Consider the following 16,806-nt stretch of genomic DNA (forward strand, 5'->3'; position numbering starts at 1 on the left):
GCCTAGGCATGGATATTCCCACGATGCAACCGGGCATTCCATGCGTCCGACCCAGAGTATTCGCCGTCTCCTCGACGCCCTTTCGGCAACCATCGTTATCCGTCACCGCGTCGTCGCTCGCTTTCCCCCCTTACGTCGTCGCCAGTCACCTAGCGAGGGAAATTGGTTGCTGCATGCAAGTCCTCGCGCTTCTTCAGAATTTTCGCTCGTCGTTTGATTGCGACCAACCATCCCTGGGACGTATGGCGACCGCCCCTCACAGCATCCACACTGGTTCCCATCCACCATTACGCCAGCGACCGTACCGCTTGTCGGCGGCTGAGCGACTAATAATTACCGTGCAAGTCGACGATATGCTGCATCGTGGCGTCATTCGGCCTTCCCACAGTCCTTGGGCGTCTCCTGTAGTATTAGTACGCAAGAAGGACGGCTCAATACGCTTCTGTGTGGATTACCGTCAGCTCAATAAGATAACGCGTAAAGATGTCTATCCGCTGCCTCGGATAGATGACGCCCTCGACTCCCTACAAGGCGCAGAGTACTTCTCATCTTTGGATCTTCGCTCCGGCTAGTGGCAAGTGCCGATAGCTGAAGACGACTGTGAGAAGACCGATTTCGTCACGCCCGACGGCTTGTATGAATTTACCGTAATGCCATTCGGGCTCTGCAACGCGCCCGTTACTTTCGAGCGTATGATGGACACTATCCTTCGTAACTACAAGTGGAAAACATGTCTGCGCTACCTTGATGATATTGTCGTGTTTTCGCCCGATTTCCCGACGCACCTCGTTCGCTTGCGTGAGATCCTGACGTGCCTCACCTCTGCCGGCCTCCAACTCAACATCAAAAAGTGCCGTTTTGCTGCCCGCAAGTTAACAATATTGGGACACGTTGTTTCGAAGGATGGTGTACTTCCTGACCCAGCCAAGCTTCGCGTGGTCGCAGAGTTTCCGATGCCCACTACTCTTAAAGCACTCCGCAGCTTTATAGGGCTCTGCTCTTACTTTCGGCGTTTTGTGCGCAATTTTGCCACTATCATCGCATCACTGACCAATTTGCTTACTGCTAGCAGCGGCATCTCCGCGTGGTCAACTTCGTGTGACGAAGCCTTCAAGCAACTACGTCGTCTACTTCGCCGCCCATCCTTCGACACTACGATCCCACAGCGCCCACAGAGCTACACACGGACGCAAGTGGCATCGGACTTGGTGCAGTCCTAGCGCAACGGAAAGGCGGCTACGACGAGTACGTCGTCGCATATGCGAGCCGCACTTTAAAGAAGGCAGAAGCCAACTACTCTGTCACAGAGAAAGAGTGCTTGACCATTATTTGGGCTCTCGTCAAATTTCGTCCATACCTCTATGGTCGCCCTTTTGACATTGTTACCGACCACCACACCCTTTGCTGGCTGTCCTCGTTGAAAGGTCCGTCAGGTCGCCTCGGCCGCTGGGCACTTCGCTTACAAGAATATGACATCCGCGTTGTCTACCGATCGGGCAGAAAGCACTCTGACGCCGATGCACTTTCCCGATCACCGATACCTTCCGATGTGGCTTCAGTGTCAATGCCCTTCGCATCCATGTCGACCATCACCGTCGCTGATATGCCGGCCGAACAGCGTAAGGATCCCCTGCTTTCAACTATGCTGAATTTCCTCCATCATCCATCCGTCACACCCTCCTCTCGAACACTTCGTCGCCAAGCCGCTCACTTTGCTGTCCGCGAAAACGTCCTTTACCGCAGGAATTATTTGGCTGATGGACGCAAATGGCTGCTTGTGATACCACGACACATGAGTGCTGACATATGCGCTTATTTCCATGCCGCTCCTCATAATGGTCCCGCCGGCGTTCTGAAAACGTACACTCGGCTGAGGCAGCGTTTCTACTGGCACGCCATGTATCACTTCGTGCACCAGTACGTACGCGCTTGCACGGCGTGCCAAAGGCGTAAAATTCAACAGCACCCTCCTGGCGAGTTACAGCCGCTCCCCTGCCCGGCCCGGCCATTTGATCGCGTCGGCATAGACCTATACGGGCCACTTCCCTGCAGTTCCTCGGGAAACCGATGGATAATTGTAGGTGTCGACCACTTGACGCGCTACGCCGAGACTGCCGCACTTCCGGCGGCTTCTGCGCGTGACGTTGCCTTCTTCATCTTGCGGAACTTCGTTCTTCGACATGGAGCACCACGCGAACTGCTCAGCGACCGGGGGCGTGTGTTCCTGTCCGAAGTAATCCAAGCCCTTCTCGCTGCATGCAGCATCGTTCACCGCAAGTCTACCGCCTACCACCCGCAAACGAACGGCTTGACAGAGAGGTTCAACCGCACACTCGGTGACATGTTGACTATGTGCGTTGCCTCGGACCACAGTAACTGGGACACTGTTTTGCCGTTCGTAACGTATGCGTATAATACGGCCACACAAGCTACCACTGGCTTTTCGCCATTCTTTCTGCTATATGGCCGCGAGCCCTCGCGTACAATGGACACACTGCTTCCATACCGACCCGACGCTTCTGAATGCACGCCAGTGTCTGAAGCCGCCAAATACGCAGAGGACTGAAGGCAGCTCGCCCGTACCCTTACGACCGCCTCCCAAGGTCGCCAAAAGCTGCGGCATGACAGTAACGTGCCTACACTACATTTTCCGACTGGTTCCCTTGTTTGGTTGTGGATCCCACCTCACAGCCCTGGCCTTTCAACGAAACTTCTTGCGCGCTATGATGGCCCCTACCGCGTCATCGACCCTACCTCGGCTGTCAACTACGTTGTCGAGCCTGTGACGCCATCACACGACCTTAGACACCGCGGACGTGACATGGTTCATGTCAGCCGACTTAAGCCATACTATGACCTCCTGATCCTACCTACGCCGTTGGTCGCCAGGATGGCTCATCTTCTCTCCCGGGGGACATTGTAGTGAAGAAGGGGAAGAAGTGCTCTTGCGTCTGTCGCTGTGCGCGCCATCAGCGTTCGTGGACTGCCTCGATTGCGTGAGACGTCATTGTCAAATAAATCGTCATATCACACGAAAAGTATTTAATCGGCAGTATCTGGTTGGTAGTCGATAAGCTACACAGCACAAAAACATAGGCTTCCGTCTATAGCTCGAGCGTTCAGTCATGCCCTCATCGTTGTCGTCTTCATCACTCAACCGTGACAATACCGAGGCATAACTTCAAAAAGAATTGTTCCCTTATTGTGAACGAGCTGAAGAGCTGAATAAAATGTGATTCTATTATACGAAGAAGCTCTAATACTTCACACGAAAATTTACTCATTGCCATGCAGATTGTTCTTTTAGCGCTCACGTTATCAACAAAGAGGAATTTTTCTACGAAGCATTGCGTAACTAAGCGCCCTAGAAATTCGCTGAGCACTGAGCGTCAACGACGCATTAAATGCAAGCATGTTTCTTTTTTGCTATTGTGCCATATAAAGATTTTTTATGATTTTTTTTTTACTTTTCTCGTTTGCACATCAATCATGTCAGTTCTGATATTGACGTCACGTACGCTGTAACGCTATTAGAGACTCTTCGTGTATACTTTTTTTTTAGTTTTCTGAGACCTACCTCAGGCTTACGTAAGCATACCTTGCCAGCTTTAATGGGTTTATAATATTTCGTCAAGGCGCCCACTTATGAGGTCGTTTGCTTCTTTTGAACGCTTATCCCGTTTGAGCGTACCGTCTCATGCGCAGCAGCTATCATTCGAGTTGGTTCTGGAATTCAATAAACGTAATTGTCGTATAGCCATCGCGAATGAAATGTCATTCGATGCTCAAGATTCTTGACAGCGGACAGAATTCGACCTTGCAGGTTAGTTCAAGTAGGTCCGGCCAACCGTATTAGCGCTATTCAATAACGCTTCAGCACAAGTGCGGCATCTTGCGCTATTGCGATCAGATGTTAAATACAGATAAATGCCGATTCAAATGGGTCGCGAAGCTTCGGGCGAAAAGCGGTCCAGAACTAAGCGTCGCCGACATCAGCAAGGGGGGTTATGGGAGCAGCGATTGAAGCGCGACTATCTGAGGAGGAAACAAACACTGAGAAAGAAAGACCGTTAAAAAAATAAATAAAACAAGACATACTTTGATATCATTCAACGAAAATGAAATTCCTAATCACAGTTACATACGTGTGGTGAGGAACGAAAAGACAACTCTCTTTTGCTTTATCTTTAACAATCAATACACATTTCTCAGCGCCCGCTATGGGCGTTCACGCTGCTGTCAATTGCAGTGTCATACACTCTTGAAGAGTGCAGAAAGGCACGCTCGTAAAGTTCACGCCCCCCTTACACGTTGTGTTGTTTTGCTTGTCTATACGTGTGTCTTAATTGTGGTGGCGCGGCGTTTGCGAGCTGTGTTTCATCGTTGTCCTACGTATTCAGCCAAACGTAGTGAGTTACGACCACCAGATAATTGTTTACTTTAGCTGCATTCGTGCCACTGCGCTGGCTGACGGGCTTCTCGTCCGACAATGCGACCAGCATACAACACCCAAAGCTTTCTTTGGGCTTAGGATATTCTGTGCATGGGTGCGATTCAGGCACCCGTGCGACTGACGTTTTTCTGCATCGTGTTGAGTGCTAAAAATTCGAAACCCCCATCAAGTCAAATTGCGGGGCATTTCGAAATACAGCTCCAATGATAGGCCGCGAAACAAATTTCGCCCCTTCACAACTAAAATGACGTCACTTCAGTTTTATGATGGATATGGCGTCACATGCTTTTTGTTCCGCCGGAAGTATTCCCTCGTCACATAGATGGCGCTAAGCCCCATGAACGGCCAAGTTTTGAACGTATGGGCTTCTATCGTATCTCTGTTATTCCTCCTAATCCCCCCCCCCCTCCCCCGGCGTGAGTAGTAGGCTATAGAGGCACTTCACTCAGGCCGACCTCTCCACCTTCTTGCCATTAAAGATAATCTTCGGAGAGGGTTCTCAGCAAAGAGGCTTTTCCTCTTCCTGTGGAAGTTTTTCTTCTCTTTCTTTCTTTTTTTTTCAGTCCCCTCCACACCACCTTCGAACGCCACGCCAAACCACATGTGTTGCGCCGGCACCTAAGCCGATGTGCGCCCCACTGCTTGCAATTAACTCTATAAAAATCACACTTAATTTTAAACTGAGCAATACCGGGTGTCGTTGCGAAGACTGCCAAAAATTTTCACGCTCATCTGTGGAAGATAATACCTTTTTCCGGATGCTCTAGCGCGCCTCTCTATACACTGCTAATTTGCCCAACTAATGACGCCACCGATCGTCGGTAAAATGAAGACGCAGTGCTATCTGCACATGCTGGGACTTTTCTCTTGCGCCTTGTTTCATCGGGATTGCGAGGTCTGCATTTTTTCTTGTCATAATACAAGCTCACTGTGTTTGAACACGCTGTTTGCAAAAATTACCACACCGCCATTAGTTGGAAAACTGCCTTGCAGGAAAGCTAGCTTTACAATTATGGAAATTGTCTAATCCTTGAGGTGTGTTACTCGAACAGGCGGACTTGGAACGAGTTCAGATAATGACACCCGTTTCGAGATTTTCGCCATCAAATTTGTGCTAAAAATACATGTTGCTCCGCTTACTTTTTTAACAAAACGCTGTTTTTATGCATTGAAGCAAAATATTAAATGGAACGCCAATGTATTTCGTCACATACTTTGGGAATGGACATTTCAATACTGGTGTCAGCCTCACAGTACGTTCCAAGTCGATATGCGCAATTGGTGAAAGTTTGGTAATTAGTGTATTATGAATTTATTGTGCAAGCAATGTATGCCTCTTCAAAAAATTCGTCTCAAGGGCTAAAATTGTGCTAACTTCGGCAGTCGACTTTAAAAAAAATGTTGTCAGTCTTTGCAAGAAAAACCCGGTATATATTAAAAAGCCGATTGTAAGCGTAGAGGGTCTCCCGTTTACGCGTGCTAAGTTACAAGAAGAAATGCAGAGCTGTGTGCTCACATCAACATTTTTTTAAATATACTACTAGAAGAAACGCACACATTACATGCTCTGGCAACATTTGGAAGTTTTCTCCAGTGCCCTTATAGCCTCTACAACATTGAATCCAGAATATTGCAGACACACTATATTGCTATCCAAGTTCCATCTTCATGCGCGTCCGATAATTCTGAAATGACACGTTGAAAGTCGAAAACCCTATAGAAATCCAAAGCAGAAAAGACAGAAGTTTGAGAATTTCTCACAGTGCCTGTAACTACCCTACACACTTTTGTATTGCCCACACGTTATCTGTTACAGGTCCAACATTCCCTACCCATTCTCGTTGCGCCCTGCAGGTGCAGTGGCTCTGAAAAAACTGTCCTTGTCCTCCTCGTTTAAAACGGACAATTTCGAGCGGACGATCATAGCGTTTAGTCACGCTAACAGCTTCGCAGTGAAAAAAAAAAAGATACTGCGAGATGACTTCTAAAGTTCGTAAACGTCAGTGGTCAGATGTGAGCGAGGCCTCTCATAACAGTCACATCACAAACGCATCACTCGCGCACACAGAGGCAAGTCACGTATTGCATATAGTCTCTGTTAGCGCGTTAGTACGAAAGCATCCGATTGCAAGCACTTCGCATGGAGCAATTATTTGAATATCCGTCATGGGAAAACATGTCTCTGCAAACAAAAGACATTCGAAAACAATAAAACCCCTTCCTTTACGGCAACCACGGATATTGTGCGCTTCACAGCTATACGCTCGCGATATCGAAGCCTTGTATACAGGATTCCAGGACGATCGTATTAATGGAGTCTTTCATATAGTGCCAATATATCGTCGTGCGCGCCCAGCCATCGGCACCCTGTGTTTTCGCTACATCTGATCGCCTAACGCGCAGATCGCAGGACAAGCGGTTGAACGAGGAAAAACAAACAGGCCCGCGGAGAAGCGGAAAGAAAAAAAATACAGAAAGGGAGGTCGTTACACGTGAGAAAGCTGCAGCAACCAAGCAAGCGTGCAGGAAGCCGCAGAGCCAGCAAAAAAGCCAGCGCACCACCTCTCGCACTTCTCCCCCCCCTTAGCCGCAACCTCCACCCCATGCACTGCCCGCTTTTTGCTCACCAAACCGTGGCCCTCCGTTCCTTTGCCCCCGAGCCTCGACCTGCCAAGTCGGCAGTATATGACCGAAGCCAACGCGCTACCGCGTATTCAGAGATGGAGTTAAGGACGAACGGTGGTGGCTTTTGATTGGTCCTGGCGCGGACCCGGACCACTTCACTCGATGCGACTTCGTTGTTGGTTTGCTTTATTTTTCACCCTCCCTCTCGTTTCTTTTTTTTTTCCCCTCTCTTTCTTCTTATTTTTTTATTGTTCACCGGTTCAACCACTACCTCGCCAGCGCGTGTTCAGCGTGTTCCCGTGCCTATGCAGTCGTGCGTGCGCCAGCGGCGGACATATCCAGGCCACCTCGACCACAGTACGCCCGCTTCCAACGCACCCACCCCATCTCGCCATCGCCTTTGGCCGTCACTGGCCGCCCTTTCAGTCCGGCCGAAGGTAATCTTCAGCGCAAACATCTTGCGGCTCGCTGTAAGCCATTTAGTGTAGCTACGTTCATGTGGTTGCAACTTTCCGCTTCTTATATTTATTTTATTTATTTTTCATTTCCACGTGTCCACAGCTGGCGTGCACTCTTCTCCTATACTGTCCGGTGTTTGCGTGAGTTAGGGTCTGTCGCTGGGCACGATTGCTCCTTGTGCGCCACGGGAATTTCATTGAGTCGTCCGTTCCAAAATTTCTCTGAGCCTCGAACACGTATTCTTTTTTTTTCTTTGCTAAATGAAGGTGACATGTATGTATAGAAGGAGAAGGAACGTGTTAGGTAATGAGTGCTGAGTAGCTATAGGCCGAAGATATTCACTCAAAGCATGGCAACATATGCCGCTGGCATCTGTCTTTACAGTATACGTAGTACTGTGGACTCTGCCATCAAAGCCATGCTGCGACAAATATTTGACGCCCTCCAGCTGCTACTGTCTGGTTTAAATACGCCAGTAGCGCTAACAGCTGCAAACTTTGTGCAAGCTATAGACAGCCTCCCAGCTACACACTGTAGTAACATCTACCTCTGCTCGCGAAGGTGACTGTGCTGTGCTGTGAAGTGTGAACGCACGCGTTGCACAGAAACAGTATGCTGTGCAGGTCCTCATCATCATCTTCACCCTACCACCACCCTCCTTCACAGCATATCTATGTTGTTCCCCCAAATCGTAGTACTGGTGGATGTAACTCTGATAGGTGATACTTAACTCTTAAACGAAGCTACATTACTTTTCTATCGGTTCTTTCTGCTTCGAAGAATGGGGTGGACGTCCACTAAATTAGGACTACATTAGATGCTTACATGTCTGATGGGAGTTGTAATCAGTGAAGCGCTGATTAGAGCTCAAATTAGGAATTTGGTGATATATCTGAATGTGACGAGAGTTGTACGAAAAAAAAAAACGTAATACATTTACTTTCAATAGTTCTCTGCATTTGTACACCAGAAGAAAACTTCCATTGTTCTTGTCAATATAATCAGGATGATTTTTTTTTTTGGTTGTGCACTATCGGTACTGTACCTTACATTCCGTTGAAAGTGCAGAGATTACTAGCACTTGTTCTGCAATTAGATCACCTTATCAAAGCCACTCATTCTCGCTCCCTCGCTACCGAAGAACAAAGTTTCGTTGAAGAACGTGGATCGTCCGCTATTCGCGGCGTTACAAGAGGACTCCTTTCTAACTCGGCGCGATTGCTTGTTAAGCCGCGGCTTCTTTCCTTAAGGTTTTGCTTTCTGTTGTCTTTGTTCGATTGTGAACCTATCATTTTTCACTCAGAAGCTAACAGCAGGCTCAAGTGCTGGCTAAATCTGTTTCTTGCCCCCGATTTCGCATAAACCCATTAAAAAAAAAGGAGAGATAAAGAAGCAACAAGGAATTCCTTACTTGAGTCGTAGGCGCAAGCTGAACGAGCCAAGCAGAAACCACGTGACCGCCACCGAAGTTTTGAGCAATAAAAGGCAGCGGTGTGCGTTCTGCTAACAGCACTGCTCCCAAATGGTTTTCACCAGTACTTCGTATTAATCTATTCCCCCCCCCCCCTCCCCACTTCTATTTGCTCCATTTTGGCGCTTATGATTAGCGGTTTATTGCACGGTTCCTATTTCACACCTAGTATAGGGCAAAGCTCTCTGCCATCTTTCTGTAACGAGCACGTTCCTTTTTGCTGGCTTCTTAGACAAGAAAGTATGCGTTACTGTTCAAATTTCCTTTTCGTACATGTATATATAGAAAAGATCAATAGTTTAGGTGGAAGCAAACTTTTGACAGTCCTTGCGGATATGCTACTTTCATTATTCTTCGCTTGGCGAATTTGAGTGCCATTAGATGTAGAACACCTGAAAAATTATATTTTGCGAAGGCTATCAGTAAAAATTCAAAAATAGAGAAGAGCATTCAGTAAAATGTATGCAACAAGCACAAAGTCTCCTTTTTACGCAAGAGCTCTCTGTTATGGTCAGTTCTACCCCGCCGGCAGGATACCTTTTTTTTCGCCGATGATCTGCTTGTGAAACTTCCATAGGAAATAAGAAAAAAAGTAGAGAGAGAATTGCATTGAAACTGTAAATCTCGATGCTTCAGTTAAAATAAAAATGTCCACTTCATCAGTTTTTACAAAGCAGTTGAAGAGTTGCAACTCAGAATCTTGCTCTCAAAAGTAACTAGAATCGGTCATTCTCAGCGACATTCTGCAGATTTGGCCCAAAGAGATTCAGCGAAAGCATAGGGACAGCACTATTACTTTTCACATGCCGATCCATATATATATACATATATAAGTCAACAACCTTCACTCGGAGCTAGCTAATTGCTCATAAATTAAAGAAATATTAACGTTCCGCTAAAGAAGTACGGAGAGACTAAATCTGGAATGTTTTCTTATATTTTCCTCTCACCGCGAAACTGCGGTGAGATCCGGGACGTCATCGAGTACGAAGTTCAGGCGCTACGTTCAAAGGCGGAAATTATATCAGTAAAGCGGACTGGTATAGACTATTTGGTTTATAGCTTAAAAGGTTCTGGCAGAAAATTTAAATTGAATAAGAGAGACGACTGAACATAGTGAGCAGCGCTCCAGTCGTTCCTCTTGTCCCGTGTCCCTTTCGTGCTCGGTTTCTTTGCGCTATCAAGTACGTAAAATTTGTGTTTCATTTTCCCTGCCACCTTTCACCTTACGCCAGAGAGATTCAGATGAAACTTTCAAAGCATGATGGCGTTATGGAAAGTTTAACATGCAACGTTACACAACACAACACAACTTTACACGACAAGCATAGAATATATTATCATCTACTGCCCGTCTTTTGATAATGAAAGACAGTTTTCGCTTGCTGTTTTAAACCAACCGGGTGACAGAGAGTTCACAGAATAAAAAAAAAAAAATATGCTGGCTCTCCCGTAGTCCAGAGCAGATGTAAGCATGAAATGGCGACCGACAAAGCAGATTGGTTGGAGATGATACCAGCCACAATCTTAAAATGGGTATAGTGCATGTTCGCAAGGGCACACCACACCACGACACACCACACAACCATCCGCGTCGCATCGGACACTGCCGGGCTGATCACGCAGCGTGGCGCCATTTCTCGAATAAGACGGTGCAAAACCCGCGCCGCGGAACTCACCGACCGCTGGCGTTGAAAAGAGCACCGGCAACCCTGTCTCAGCGCCAAAAGATGAGAGTCAAGTGTATGGTGCCCTGTATCGGCCTTTTGAACGTCGCTATTGGAAATGACAAATAAAAATTCAGCGCACTAGAAGTTACAGCTTGAGTGACATTGTGAACAAACATTAGGAAGAACTCGAAAGCAATATTTTTGTAACTTGTTTTGGCAGTAACGAGCGTACGTAATGCGGTCCTGTACAAAGGCTTGGGGCCAGAGACCGCGTTTCCTTAACTTTTACTGTTTGCCCGGATGATCTCGTTTTGTTCTCACAATGATGCTCGGATGTTCTCGGTTGAGTGCCCGGATAACGGCTCTGGCTTCTGGCTCAAGGTCACTCGAAGGTTGCCGACAATAGGAGCTAAACGCATGTTATGCTTAAAAAAATATCGGGGCCACGGACTCGACCGCCATTAACGCAGAGGGACACAGGAGCGCACTGCGGTTTTTAAAGGCGACTCTGCGACCGCTTTTGATTGCGTGATGAACGCTGTTGTGTGAGCGGGCGCATCACTTGTTCTTCCTCTCCTCGTTGCTTTTTCTATTCTTTCCGATTCTCCTTTCCCCGGTGTAGGGTAGCAAAGAAGGTGCAACCTGGTTAAACTCCCTGTGTTTCATTTTCCTTTAACTTTATCTCTCTGTTGTTTTCTCGAAAGCACCCTACAAGTCTAAACTGATCTAGTGCTCTTCATCGGCGTCTTCCTGTAATCTTATCATATTTTGCATCCGTTCGCAGCTTCCATTCGAACAAAACCTTCGCCTGGGAGTCAGCCCCCCCTGTTTTTCCAAGTTCTAAGTTCCAGCGCGAAACAGATTTTGCGCTTCAAAACATGACATCACGTCAATTCACGAAGTCGATCTTGTTTCTTTAATCTTACGCTGCGCCGATGAATAAAAGAGAAGAGGTGAGCCTTGATAAGAAATGTATCTTTGAGAGAGCGGACACAGACGCTGATGCAGGCCCCCTCGCGAAACACCCGAGCAGCGCAGTGACTTGCCGGTGGTGAGCCGCATATACCGTGATGCATAAACAACGCCAGAGCGTCTCATCGAATCAGAAGCCACACAGGATAATAGGGGCCGATCGATGAACTTCGACAAAAAAAAAGAACAACGCTGCTACACAGAACACAGAACAACGCAGCGACACCGATGTTCTGGCTAGAGCCTGTACCGCGGTCCTCCAAAATCGGGGCGTAAGTTACGCCTGAAGGGACTCCCAGCTCGCCCTTCCTTCAATTGGTTATACGAGCTGCGACGAGAAGAGGAGAGTGAGGGGATGAATGACGCGTGTTTGGAGAGGCGAGATGCCGAACAGACAAGGGGCGCTTTTTGTTTGTTCGTTCTTTCGTTAGTTCGTTCGTTCCTGACTCAATTAAAGGGCAACAACATGCGCATCGAGGTATACTCTAACGCAATGCGCGCGTGTATCCGGTATGCCGGAACGACAACTCATTCAATATTCAACGAGCGGTATACAGATCGCTGTCTCGTCTCTGCAAGGGTTGTTAGAACACCGTTAGATTACGGCGGTTCCACAGAGAAAAATCGGCCGACCTTCGGAAGGTGAGCATACATGCGTGTGTGCATGGGTGCGTGCGTAGCTATCGGTTTCTCTGTTTATGCGCGAGCGCGCGCGCGCGCGCCGTGTTTGTGTCAGTGCAGCTGTGAGAAGTCCAGACGAATGCGATTTTGACTTAAGAAGATCTCACAGCGCTGACGACATTTCGCGCGACGAGTGTTTGTTTTAGTCCATTGCGAGGACGCGTATCACGCTTACATGCATACGAAATGTTTGGTGACAGTGCTAGCCAAATGCTGGGATAATACGTTAGGCCTATAAACGAACGAAGATTGAGCGGCACCGATTCACACGCGTCTTGTTGGTATGAAAACCGCAGTTGTGTGCCCCCCCCCCCCCCCCCCCTCCCGCTCCCTGCCCATTTCTGTGCCCTTAGAAATTCCGTAAGCTTATTCACAAAATATTACCATACGCAGCGCATCAGTGAAAGGATTTACTTGATACTTGTTGTATAGCGATGTGGCATTTCGGAGGAAACTAAGCAAAAAGGGCTGATAAAAGGAGTCGCGAGCGCTGTGGAAGTGCACCTCATTTGCATATAAACCCGTTTCGTGTCGGTCGCGTTTGCAGTGTGATCAAAGCAGTGGAATTTAAATTGGTCACCGGATTCAAACAAACGAATAAACATAAGTTTGACTTTGGAGGTATAAAGCCAGAGGAAACGTGCGAGGTTAAAAATATATGGGCAGTCTCAGAATTAATCTTACGCTTAGTTTTAACTGAAAGAGTCTCCCGAGAATGAGTTTTGCATAAAACTTAAAAGCGCAAGAAAATGGAACTATATACCAGACCGGAATGCTTACTCAGCGTTGACTACGTACAAGCATTCAAGTGGTCGTCATCCCTTAGAGAGGAAGTGTCAATTGTCTTGATTTTCTTTGCTTTATTTTCGCTTTTTCTGCAGAGATCCGTTCACATAACTTGGCATCACACACGCCATGGCTTGTAAATTTGACAGTTTCTTCTCGGCAGTTCACCTATGACAATAATTGCGCCTTGTATTCTCGCTACCGCTTCAACAACTCACAAAAAAGGTTGCAATTTGTGCATTGGTAATGACCCCCCCCCCCCCCCCCCACCCTTTTTTATTTTTACGTTACACCACCAGAATTTTCTATAGCAGGGTTGTCACGTACGATTTTATTTATCAATTTCTAACGCAGTTACAGCATTCAACCTTCATCAAAAACAGTTATGATGACAGAAGGCGATGATAGCAGCTACCTGTTTTTGTACGTGGCAAAGACTCGTAACTAGAAGCGAAGAAAAAAAATTACGAGATCGCCAGGCTTTGACGGGATGGAGATCGTCATTGAGTCAGAAAGCCATTACAATGATGTTCTAGAAACGATAAGACGCTATATCATTAGTTGCAGCGGTGCAATCGGGCAACCCAATAATATGATATGCCATATCTGACGTGCACGTCATTCCTCATCGGTTTCTCATTATAAAGCGCAGTGAATGGAAAACATACGTATTTGAAAGTTTAATAGGATAAAAGGCTTTTGAATAAAATGTAAAGCAACTGACACAAAGGTATGCTGATTCATGTCGCCCGCTTTATGTACAGTGCTCAGCTATAGCAACGCGATACTCAGCCAGCATGGCGGTTGGCGCTTTCTGGGCACCGGTGCTCGCTCGGTGATCGCTGAGGGGGCCGAATGCAGTTACGATACATCAAAAAGATTCTCGCTATCGTGTGACGCATAAATGACGCATTATCTTAGTGTCACCAGCGCCCACCGGTGGCGCAAAAAAACGTGCCGACGCCATGTTGTCCGAGTACCGTGTTTCAATCGCTGAGCACTGTGCATCTTGTCTTTCACTACCCATGCATGCACTGCTGACGTACTACATTCAAAATCGCTATCTGCGGCGCTAATGTTGCTACAGGTGAGGTTAGCGTGGCAGACTTAACCAAGCATCGATCCTCCTGATCGTCTCTTCAAAGGTATTCGTCTGCCTTTGTGTCAAGCACCTCGGCAACTGATTTCGTATTTTCATTCGTGGTGACACGAATTCGTGTCACCACGAAGGGATCACTTCAATCTCTCGCCAAAAAATGTGAGTAGAATGGCGCCACATCTCCTTGCGCACTAGTTACTTGCGCGATTCTTCCCTCCCTCGCCTTTCTTTTTTTTCCGTTTCATCCCTTAAACTCCTTCCCGCCGTGCAGGGTAGCAAAGCGGACGTGCGTCTGGTTGACCTCCCTATGTTTCCTTCCTTCTTTCCCTCTTCCTCCTCGATGCTATAGTGAAGCGCGTGGCTGCAAGTTTAGATCCCGCCGCTCATATAGTGCTCAAGTTACGACAGGTAAAAGGAGAGGACAAATGCGCCTTATTCTCAGCAATGGGAGGCAAAATCTCTTCCAAGTCGGACAAACGGTGAGAGCGATGTGGCTCGAGACGGCTGCGCTATCGAGCCGTAACGAGTACAGGCGTTACTCGTAACGAGGCGTTACTCGTTACGGCTGCACTATCGAGCCGTAACGAGTACAGCCCGTTGTCCTTCGCAATCTTGTACACGGCTGTTTCACAGGACAGTTTGACCGCAATTATTCTCTCACTTTTTAATCGATCAAGCGACAGCTCTCCCCACTAGCTGCGTGGGTGTGTACTATGCACGAATGACTATGCGTACCCTTCGCATCTTGAGCAGCATGCTAGGTATATAGCCAGGCAGATATCTCCAGCACCCATTGTGAGTCATTGACTTACCATCGTCTGCCATCAAGCAACTCCGTTTACCCCTCTCGTATCAGAATTACAGTGACTGCACACGCGTCCATGCTGATCACTCAAATACATCAACCAGTTCCGGTAGTACTGTAGTTATACGACAAAAAGCAATAACACAACCGTTAAAGGCTTCGCATGCCACAGCGTCTGCAGCTGCGAAACCCGTAGCTCTCCGCGATGCATTTCAGATAATCGATACAGAGAGTCCTGCAAAATTTATTTATTTATTTAGTATACCCTCAGGGCCAAAGGCATTGCAGAGCATTGTGGTTATACAATAAACAAGAAACAAAGAAAATGGCGGCAGGTTAAATTATGTGCAAAAAGCTTCGCTGCTAATACAATGTTAGATAATTACTAATAATCAAAACTGTAAGGGTAAAGGCAATGACAAAGCAATGGACCAAGTAATAAGAAATATGCTTTCGGTAGTGCAGCATATTGGACAGACTTCTGCGACTCAAAGCCGACATTTTAATATCTGCAGTGGTTCCTCTGAAGTCGTGAAACTTAACCACCATTTGATAGAAAAAGGCCACGAGATTTCTTTTCATTTGTTGCCGGGCCATTGCAGTGTCACCGGAAATGATGACGTAGACAATTAAGACGGCTCGCACGTCACGTGAAGATGACCACTGCATCCTAATTCCACTCTCTAGCATAGACGCTGCAAGATAGCTTCGCCTTCTGGCGCACAGACTCCGGTTAGCGGAATGGAATACCGCCCATATAAGGCGCGCTAGACTGCATCGACTAAACTCGGACCTCAGCCCAGACTGCACCAACGCGAGGCGTCTATATTGTGTCTGGTTGAAAGTTGTTTTCACGAGTGCTTGTTCAGCACTAATTGGAATGACTGACAGTCCTGCATGTGATGTCTGCGGACGGCGGAGAGAACATAAACCGCCAGCCTACTGTGCCACTGTCCTCGATGTGACATACAAGACAATCAAGGCCCAACGCATTGAAGCGACTAGATGATCGTCCACTGAGCGCACCGACATTGCTGGAATACCGTGCCCACAAATCATCGGCCCCGAAGCCAGTGAAAGCAATTTTGTGTTTTTACAGCGAAACTGTTTATGGCTAGGGTTCCGTGAATTTTTATTCTGCGTCAAAAAATACTCAGGTCCCGCGCGAACGCGCTCGTGCCACTGCTCGCACGTTCGTTGTCGTCTTCTTCCATAGCTGGCTCGCCGGCGTGCCTAGGATATGCATTTTGAGTAGATTAGTTATCAACAGGCACCATTTTCAAGGTTAGTAGACTCCCAGGTAGATAATAAAGGTTTCTCGAAGATTTGCTGCTGTGCGACCTGCGTCGGCCATGCTGTGCTACCGTTCGCACCGCCCTCTCTTTGTCGGCGTTACAGGCGCTTGCGTATCTAGATTCCTTTTCTTCCGCTCTCCCGCGGTGGCGGTGCCGTCGAAACGTCACGCGTGTCTAGTTTCCTCCGGCTCCTCTGGGGACGGCGGTCCCGTCGTCCGTGCGAATGTATGTAAAGACTCAGAAAGACAAGTTGCCGTTCTCCATTTTGAATTTCACTTCTGTTCTGTCGTCGTAATGGGGAGGTCCGCGTAAAGTACAGATTACCGAGAAGCACGCGCGCCTACGTGCTAGACAGCTTCGCTGGTCATCCCTTCACAGAGTGGAATGGCTCATGATTTTTTTTTGAACACGACTGACTTGTGCAAGTGCCTTTAACTGCGTAATGCTGGCCACTCACGTGCACACATTCATCGCCTTCCTCTCTCGTCTT

The 16,806-nt window shown here is 47.6% G+C and overlaps 1 protein-coding gene across 1 annotated transcript in view; it reads left to right on the forward strand.

The window, feature by feature from the left end:
- LOC119449924 (uncharacterized) overlaps window positions 1-16,806 on the forward strand; it is an 80,992-nt gene that overhangs the window by 15,799 nt on the left and 48,387 nt on the right. The window lies entirely within an intron of this gene.

The sequence above is a fragment of the Dermacentor silvarum genome, chromosome 4 (genome assembly GCF_013339745.2).
Source record: "Dermacentor silvarum isolate Dsil-2018 chromosome 4, BIME_Dsil_1.4, whole genome shotgun sequence".
NCBI classification, from domain to species: Eukaryota; Metazoa; Arthropoda; class Arachnida; order Ixodida; family Ixodidae; genus Dermacentor; species Dermacentor silvarum.